Raw genomic sequence first — 9,063 nt, 5'->3', positions numbered from 1 at the left:
CTCTGGGCCGCTGAAGCACAGTGCGTGAACTTAACCACTACACCACTGGGCCAGCCCCTGCAAGTGCTTTTTAACCTTCTCTTTGTGTCAGGTTTGCTAATATCCTGTTGACCACAGTCAAGTCATGTAATTAAGCCCAGATTCAAAACGTAGAGAAGTCTCCAGCTTTACAGGAAAAACAACAAAGTCACAAATGATAGGACCTCGTGGCCAATTTTTTTGCAAACTGCCACAGACTACGTTTTGCCCAAATATTTCTTTTGAAAGTACTTCTACAAACTCTTGCATAATTGTCTCTTTGATTTTTCCTGAGAGAACCTTAATATCCCTTGATGTGCAGGCAGTAATATCACTAGTATGGAGGCACTGATATTCAGACTATTTGTTCTGACTAGAAATGGCTTGCCTTGATGTCTTCACATTTTGTCCAGTCTTTGTTGTGGCTTCCACAGTGGCTGCCCTTAAATCAAGCATCGTCAACAGGCAAAGAGGAGTATTTATTCTCTTTTAAACTAGTGGGTTTATGTTTAGGTTGAACCCACAACTTAACTTCATCAAACATGATGCTCAAAACAATTGAAATGGCTGTCCCAAACTGAATATAAATATAAATTATGATTATCATAATTCTTGATTATCATTTTGATATATTTACTCACAATCACAAGATACATTCATGCAATATTTCTTTTTAAGAAACTCAAACTGGGGGCCGGCCCTGTGGCCTAGTGGTCAAGTTCAGCACACTCTGCTTCGGTGGCTTGGGTTCCCAGGTTTGGACCCTGGGTGCGAACCTCACCACTCGTCAGCCATGCAGTGGCGGTGACCCACATACTAAATAGTGGAAGATTGGCACAGATGTTAGCTCAGGGCAAATCTTCCTCAGTAAAAAACAAACAAAACCTCAAACTGGCTTCTTTACTAGGATCTTTGGTAAGTCTCTTAAACACTTTGTCTTCAAATTATACTGTTTTCTAAATATATCATCATCTAACTTCCTCTCCTTGCCCTCAGCCTAACTTATGAATTCATGCACATGTTAAGTGTTTACGGGATTACTAACTCTTTGAATGTTGGACTTACAAAAAATCTTCGGGGTAATATAATCCAAAGTCCTGTTTTTTGGTAAGGAAACTAAGGTTTAAATAATCAACTTATCCAAAGTCACATAGATACTCATGGAAGATGTACAACTCTAACTTGGCTTTCCTGTTTCCTACTCCATGGAGTTTTTTCTAAAGCACCAGGCTTTATATGTATATAAACTAAGTTAGTCTTCCAGTAATCAATTGTATTTTGTATACTCTGATTTTCCAACAGAAAATGTTTGTAGCTTATAAAATTACTCCTTGCTTTTAAGCCACTTATTTTAAGGCATGTATTTAATCAGATTAGAAGTCTTGTAGGATTTTTTAAGCTCCTACATATTTGTTGATCTCTTTAAGTGTCTGAATTTTGCTAAATACAACAAATCAGACTTTCTGTACTCCCAGTATTAATGCCTATCCCAGGTAACATAACCCCCAAGCTGTCTGTCATCCAATTCTTATTGAATGCCTCACTGGAAAAGTGATAATTGTGGGGAATTATTTTAAGAACACGTAAGTCACCTATCCCTCTAGATAGTCTATGACTCATTGTTGGATCAAGCCATGACAACTAAAAGGTAAATGTTGGACTACCTAGTTTTAGAGCCTTGCAGAACTTCCTTCAATAATTTGCATTTTAGTGAAATGTTAGATTTCTTGGAGGGTTACTATAAGATGCCTTCTTTTTCTACCTTGTCAGGTGATTGCTTATTATCTCCTATGTAGCATAGTGCACTTTTTGGTAGGCTTTATATAAAAAAATGATTTTAGAGCTAACTGCAAGAAAAGAAAATGATATAGTTTCTTTGAATGACTAATTCGAACTATGTAGCTAAATATGCTTCCCTTTTTCACTTTGACTTTCAAGAAACTTAGAGAAAAATATATGACTCAGTTATATGACTTGTGTAAGTCCTTATGACTGTTCAACTGTATATTGTTCATCTCTCCCCAGCTCAGCCTGTATATCCTGATCTATATTTTTATTTCCCCAAACTCAGTATCCTGTTTTTAGTTTTAATTCCTATTAAAAGTTCTATAGAGTGCTATAGTGCTATAGAACTATAGAACTATAAAAGTGCTATAGAACAACGCAAAACTTGAAAATGTGTATTGAATAAATGAATGCGTACATATATAAATGCATATGTTTTGAATAATTACTATAGCCAAAGTATTTTCTTATGTTGTTATGCTATTTATTTTCCACAGTCTTATAAAATAGGTACAATTTCTTTAGTCTAGGAAACTGGAGTTTAAAATAGGTAAATTGCTGCTTAAGTTCAGATCAGGGAAAAAGGGCTACTGATTACAATTCCATTCTCTTTTTATTGTGCCATGATGCCAATAAAATTTCCTATGAATTAGAGATAAAATCAGCTACTCAGGTTGAATGCATTCACTAACATAAATCATCTGCACACCACTTTGAATAGAAGGTCTAGTCCATGGCTTTCTGCTTTCTCTGCATAGAATTAGATATATTTGAAAAATTCGTAGGACAGTATGTCATAGAATGTAAATTTTATTCTGCAAGTTCTATAGCCAAAGTTGATTTTATGGTGTATATTTCTCAACATGCCAGTAGAAAATATGCTACCAAGGCAATTTCTATTCTCAAAGTACGTGAAATTGTGATTTTGTACAACTTACTGATTTGCTCTTCAGTCTCTAGTCTTTATAAGAAAGCTATATTTGTCTTTTACTTTAGGCATCAAGTTCTTGCTGACTAATAATAATAATGGTGATAATGATGATAATCATAGTCACAGTTTTCTATGTGCCAAGCATTGATCATGTATTTTCTCATTTAATAATTCCAAATTATCAATAGGCATGATGTTTGTCATTTTAAAGAAAGGAAAACGGATTCAGAGTGGTTACGTAATGTTCTGGGGAGCTCACACGAGTATACAGAAGAGCAACGATTTCAGTCTGCTTGTGTCTGACTCTCATGTCCATTTTCAGTATATTACAACTACTACCACCACCAAACATTATGTAATGCTTACCCTAGCCAGATATTGTCCTAAAATATTTATGTAAATTATGTACATTAACTCATTTAATCTTGACCATAATCTTAGATGTATCCCTACTTTACCGAAAAGGAAATAGACTCAGAGTTTAATTAACTGCCACAAAATTACAACTGTTCAGCTACACAACCCATATTCTATCCTGAGCATTCTGACTTCAGAAGATGTACACTTATCCACCATGTTAAACTCTCTCTCTACTACTACTTCTCTAGTTTGTTTAACAATTGTTTATGTTGTGATCAATTTTGATCACAAAATTGAGCATGTTCTCATTTCATGAGATGGGGCCCATTTAGATTCCATCTGATGTATTTACCCCCAAATTCCTCATTTTTTGCTGTCTACTGGTTGTGACAACTTTATTTGTAAATATTGTAAAAATCTAACGGTACAGAGGCCTGGAGGAAAGAACTTGAAATGCTGTACAGCTTCTTGTATACTTTCGTTAATAGAAAAGTACTCTTTGTAACACAGTGTGATTTATTTTGCTGAATTTTAAAGGTCATACTCCGTGTTTGGCAAAACATAGGTTTCCAGTGAATATTCAAGCTTCACATTTGAAAAAGCATCTCCCAGGCAGAAAGTACACAAAATACTGTTGAAAGTTGACTGGCTGTCGTCAAATGCCCCAAACTTTGATGTGAAGGAAGCCGTAGATTAATCTGAGAGCCAAGAGCACAAGATCTCAAACGTGGCCTAGGCAACATTTCAAATGATTCATATGTTATTAAAGATTTTGTGGCTTTGAAAGAGAACTTTATATAAAATATAATTTGGGAAATTAAAATTTGTTACCTAAATCAACCCATGATTCCTATTTTTTGTAACATCTGATCTCTTTTTATTTCTTGATTACAAAGAGTTTAAATCATGGAAGAAATGGTAAGGATTGACTTAAAAGTAGAGCAAAAATACAAAATGCTTATTCCAGTGTTACCAATTATATAAACAAATATTGAAAAATGCTTGGAAAGAAATTTGCTAAAATGTAAAATGAGATTTTTTTCTAGATGGTAGGATTTGAGTTGATAGTTGATCATTCTCTTCTTTATACTTTTCTGATGTATTCACTTTTCCTACAACAGATATGTATTATATTTATAATCAGAAAAAAGTTAATGTTTATTATTTTAGAAGAAATGGAATTTCATAGGCTAAATTTTACAATTGCAAGCTAAGAGTCTAGACAATATTTCTAGAATCAGATCCCTTAATATTTTAATTAAAGTGACAATTTTATCTTGAGTTCACACTGGAACGTAATCATAAAATTCCTTTCTGTGTTTATTTTTAAATTAATATGTATTATGAGACATTTTATTAATAAAAAGGTACAGGGAACAATAGACACCCATGTAACCACTACCAAGGTGTAATAAATGTTAATATTTTGCCATATTTACTTTATTTATAATAAAATCTTACAGATAGAAATCATGCCTCCTGCCTCTTGTCCTCCGTTCTATTCGTCTTCTTCTTTATTGGTTCCCTAGGGATTATGAAATGCATACTTAACTTTCACAATTTATTTATAATCAATATTGTACCACTTCAATTGGTATGTAGATATTTAGCACCCAATAAATTCCCCCTCTACATAATGCTATCATTGTCTTATACATTACATATATGTTTGTGGAAAACCTTATCAGGTTATGCTACACATTTTGCTTTCAACTATCAAACGTATTTTAAAGAACTTAAAAGGAAAATAGCATTACATTTGTCCAGTTATTTTTTTATTCTGTTGCTCTTCATTCCTGATTCTCCAGGTGTCCTTCTGGTATCATTTCCCTACTGTTTCAAGATTTTCCTGTAGCAATTGTTTTTGAACAGGTGTGATAGCTACAAATTATCTTAATTGTCCTTCATCTGAGAATATTATTTCATGTTCATTCCTGAAAGATATTTCTTCGGATATAGAATTATCATATGATTGTCCTTTTCTTTCAATACTTTAAAAATAGTGTACCACTTCCTTTTCGTCTCCACGAGAAATCTGCTATTTGAATCATTGATCCTCTGTTGATAATATGTCATTTTTCTGGATGCTTTCAAGATGTTTTCTTTATTGTATGTTCAATATTCTGATTATGGTGTGTCTAGGCATGAATTTCTTTGGGGTTAGCCTGTTTAGGGTTCTCTCAGCTTATTGAATGTATAGGTTTATGCTTTTCCCACACTGGGAAATTTTCAGCTATTATTTCTTCAAAAGTTTTTTAGCACTATACACATTTTTCTCTCTTTCTGGGACCTTGATGACAAATTTTAGTCCTATTATTATTGCTTAAGAGTTCCTGAGATTCCGTTCACTTTTTAAGATCATTATTTCTCTCTATTGTTCAGATTGGATCATTTTTATTGTTTGATCTTCAGATTCACAGTATATCATTTCCATTTTGCTATTGAGTCCTTCCAGTGAGTTTTTTATTTTGGTTATTGTATTTTTTAGCTGGTAAATTTCAATTTGGTTCTTCTACGTTTTTTCAGTCACATTTCATTTTAAATTTGTTTAAAGAGTGTTCATAGTTGCTCACTCAGCATTTTAAAAATAGCTGCTTTAACGTCTTTCTTAGATAATTCCAACATACGTATCATCTTGTCATTGGCATCTGTTGATTATCTTTTGTTATAGAAGTTAAAATTTTCATGAGTCTTTGTATGCTGAGTAATTTTGAATTGTATCCTAGACATTCTGAATAATACACTATAAGACTTTGGGTCCTATTTAAATCCAATAAATAATGTTGATATTTTTGCAGGCACTTGACATGATTAGGTTCAGGCCACAAAGTCCAGCTCAACTATGTGGTTTGTTTGAAATGTCACTTCAGTTTTCAAGAAAATTTGCTCTGCAATTCAGATCAGTCCCCCGTGTATGCCATCCAGAGTTCAACGGGGGAACTGTGTGGAGGTATATACATTAGCTCAGTTTTCCAATTTACGTGCCAATTGGGATCAGATCCATGCATTTGCAGGTCAGGGATATTTTGGTCTGGCTTTGGATAGCTGGATACACTTTATGTTGCAATCAGAGGGAGAATATGAAAGAAAGTTTGGTTTTGTGTATTGAGAAGTATAACAAGTTAAATTCAGGTCACAAAAGCATGAGAACATCAGTGCGTTGAAGAGAAATCAAAGTGGAAGTATCCATTAAGCATTTGGAATTAAAAGTTTGTATCTCAGGAGAAATCAGTGTTACTCTATCCTCAAAGAAGCTAGATTGCCAGAGTATAAAGAGTAATCTTTTATACCCAACCCTTCATGTTCAAATCTGTGATTTGGAGCAAATATTTTCATGTGTACTTCAAGTGACCGATTTGCAAATGGCAGCAGTAATGTATTTCTGAAGTCTCTTTTAGGTCTTAATGAAAGGTCTTATATACTTTCCAATAATAATTAATACACATTTCTTAGACTCACCAACCTTTGGAGAAAAGAAATATTTTGTCCTGTTACAACTGTACTCCTGTTATGCTTTTGAACCAAATGGTGCATATCCTTGTAAAGGCTTGAGGAGTTACTGATTAAGAATTTCAAGGGCCCTTGTTCAAATTTGGCTCCTTTGAAGTGCAGAACATACACACACACAGCAGGCACAGTTATTGAGTGGAGACCTGCTGAGTGTTAAGTTTCTGCTTGCTGTGTCTAAACCATTTGGCAGGCACAATAGTCTTCTTTTCCTTCATAAGCCTAAATTTGTCCCATTTGGAAAACAAATAGTAGACCTCTATCAATGCAGAAAATCATCCAATCATGCTTATTGGCCACTGAAAAAATCGTACAAGGATGTGAATCAATTTAGTATATGAAATTTCATTTAGAATCATTGAATGCCTATCTCATTTATTTTTCAGAGTATTTTTGAAATATTTGATATCAAGGAAGAATAAGTATCCTAGCTAGTAATATCTAATGTATTTTAGCATTGAATACTTCCAAAACCTAATATATCTTATTTGGTCCTATACATTTCTGTATGGAAGTTAGAAAAATGATCCTCCACAGTGATGCAAAAATGACTTTTTTGAAATACAAATCTGATCATATTTCTCCCTTGCCCATATGCATTCAATAGCATCTCCAAAAGGTATACTGGATAAAATTCATGTTTCTTTGTATGGTATATGATGTTTCTATTCAAAGAGAGCATTATCACCTGTGAGTTTTTTAGAAATGCAGAATATCAGGCCCTTTGCCAGACTTTTCTAGTTATGATCTTCATTGGAACCTCAGATAGCAGACATGCACATTAAAATTTGGGAAACACTACAATATTGGACTTTTTATAATCTTCCCCCAATCTGATACTTCTTGCCTGATGTCTAGTATCCTTTCTTCATGTTTCTCAGCCAAGCCTGAGTGTTCGAAAGCCTGGCCACACTAATCCCATCTTTCTCTGAACTGTCTTCTCCATTTTCGGTGCTTAGGCCTGATTATCTACTCCTTTCTCATTTGACAGTCTCCTATACCTTTATGCCAAAGTCAAATGCCACCTCATGTTCCTCTGAGTGAAATATTTTCTTCAGTTTCTGTATTGCTCTAGCATTCCTTCTCTAGCTAGTACGAGTAGCGCTCCTACTCCTAATAATAACACTCTATTATTGTTATAGTGTTGTACTAATGCATGAGGCAGGCAGTATGGCACAGTGTTTAAAAGTGGAGCTTTGGTGTCGGAGAGTCCTGAGTTTGAATCACAACACATGTTAGTTATGTGACTTTGGGGAAGTCATTAACCTCTCTAACTTTCAGTCTTTTTGTCTACAATATGTGAATAGTAATAGCACAAATCTCTTTCGGTTTTTATGATATTTAAGTTAGATTATGTATACAGAGTATAGTGCATGTTACATAATGAGAACTGAATAAATGCTCATTCTCACCATGACTGTGAATTTACATGTCTGTTTCCCCACTAGACTCTGCCAACTGTGAGTTCTTTAAGGTCAATTGCTATAAGTTAGCCATTCTGTTAACCATTCTCACCCTGTTCCTAGCACATAGTAAGCTTTTAAAAAGTGAGGAAAATGAGAAACCAGTGACTTGCCCAAAAATACACTGTAAAGTTATGGATAGCATCAGGGCTAGAATCCATGTCAACATATTTCTAGTGTGGACTCATCTCTCTACCTAACCTCCCCCCACACTCTTACACACAGTGCCCACATTCACATGCATGCATACACACACGCATACATTCACACCAACACACCCATGTGCTCTTTGAAATTTCTATTGTAGATACTTTAGAATGTCTCAAGGAAAATAAACATTAAACTAATTTGGATGAACTGACAAAACTGCTGCAGATAGAAATAAACACATATCCACAGAAACAATAAAAACTGAAGATTCAAACAAAAGCCAGAAAAATCCACAGCAATGGCTGAGAATCAAGGTATCAGGGACATCACATGTCTACCAAATGCAATGGATAAGGGCAAAACTCAGACAGGGATTTCAGAGACCAGAGAATAAAGGGTGAGGCCAGGGTAAAAGCTTAACAGGAACAAGAAAGATGTGATCCTAAGAGACTGCCATTATTTGATGCTCATTGTGTGGTCTGGCAGGGAGTGGTGCTTAACCAGCTGGGACTGCCTTAACTGGCCAGCGATCTAACTTTGTTTTTCTCTCTCATCCAGATCTCAGTTTGGACATGGATCTTTGCATGGCCACTTCCATCAGATGAGAGGGAGAATTAAAGACGAAAGTGAAAATAAGTTGACTATTTGCTGATAGCTCTTGTAGAATACCTAGATATAGATGGATATGGAAATTACTGGTTATACTAATATTTTCCTGATCAACCTTACTGACCCTCCAGCCCTAACTGAGACAAGTAAGGGAGAATCCATTCTTTCCATTACCATTATTGTTTCTGTCTGGTGTTGTCAATGTACTGTGTGTCAGAGGACACTTAATCAAAGAGTTTA

The 9,063-nt window shown here is 34.7% G+C and overlaps 1 long non-coding RNA gene across 1 annotated transcript in view; it reads right to left on the bottom strand.

The window, feature by feature from the left end:
- Positions 1 to 4,061: 4,061 nt before the first annotated feature.
- LOC131419824 (uncharacterized) overlaps positions 4,062 to 9,063 on the bottom strand; it is a 29,258-nt gene continuing 24,256 nt past the window's right edge. The window contains exons 3-4 of the long non-coding RNA XR_009223343.1: positions 4,556 to 4,619; positions 4,062 to 4,206 (exon numbers count right to left, since the gene is read on the bottom strand). This is a non-coding gene — a long non-coding RNA (uncharacterized LOC131419824). The remainder of the gene's footprint in view (positions 4,207 to 4,555; positions 4,620 to 9,063) is intronic.

Source organism: Diceros bicornis, chromosome 22 (genome assembly GCF_020826845.1).
Source record: "Diceros bicornis minor isolate mBicDic1 chromosome 22, mDicBic1.mat.cur, whole genome shotgun sequence".
Taxonomy (NCBI): domain Eukaryota; kingdom Metazoa; phylum Chordata; class Mammalia; order Perissodactyla; family Rhinocerotidae; genus Diceros; species Diceros bicornis.
Note: the sequence above shows the minus strand (reverse complement) of the source record. Positions and strands in the feature narration are given on the sequence as shown.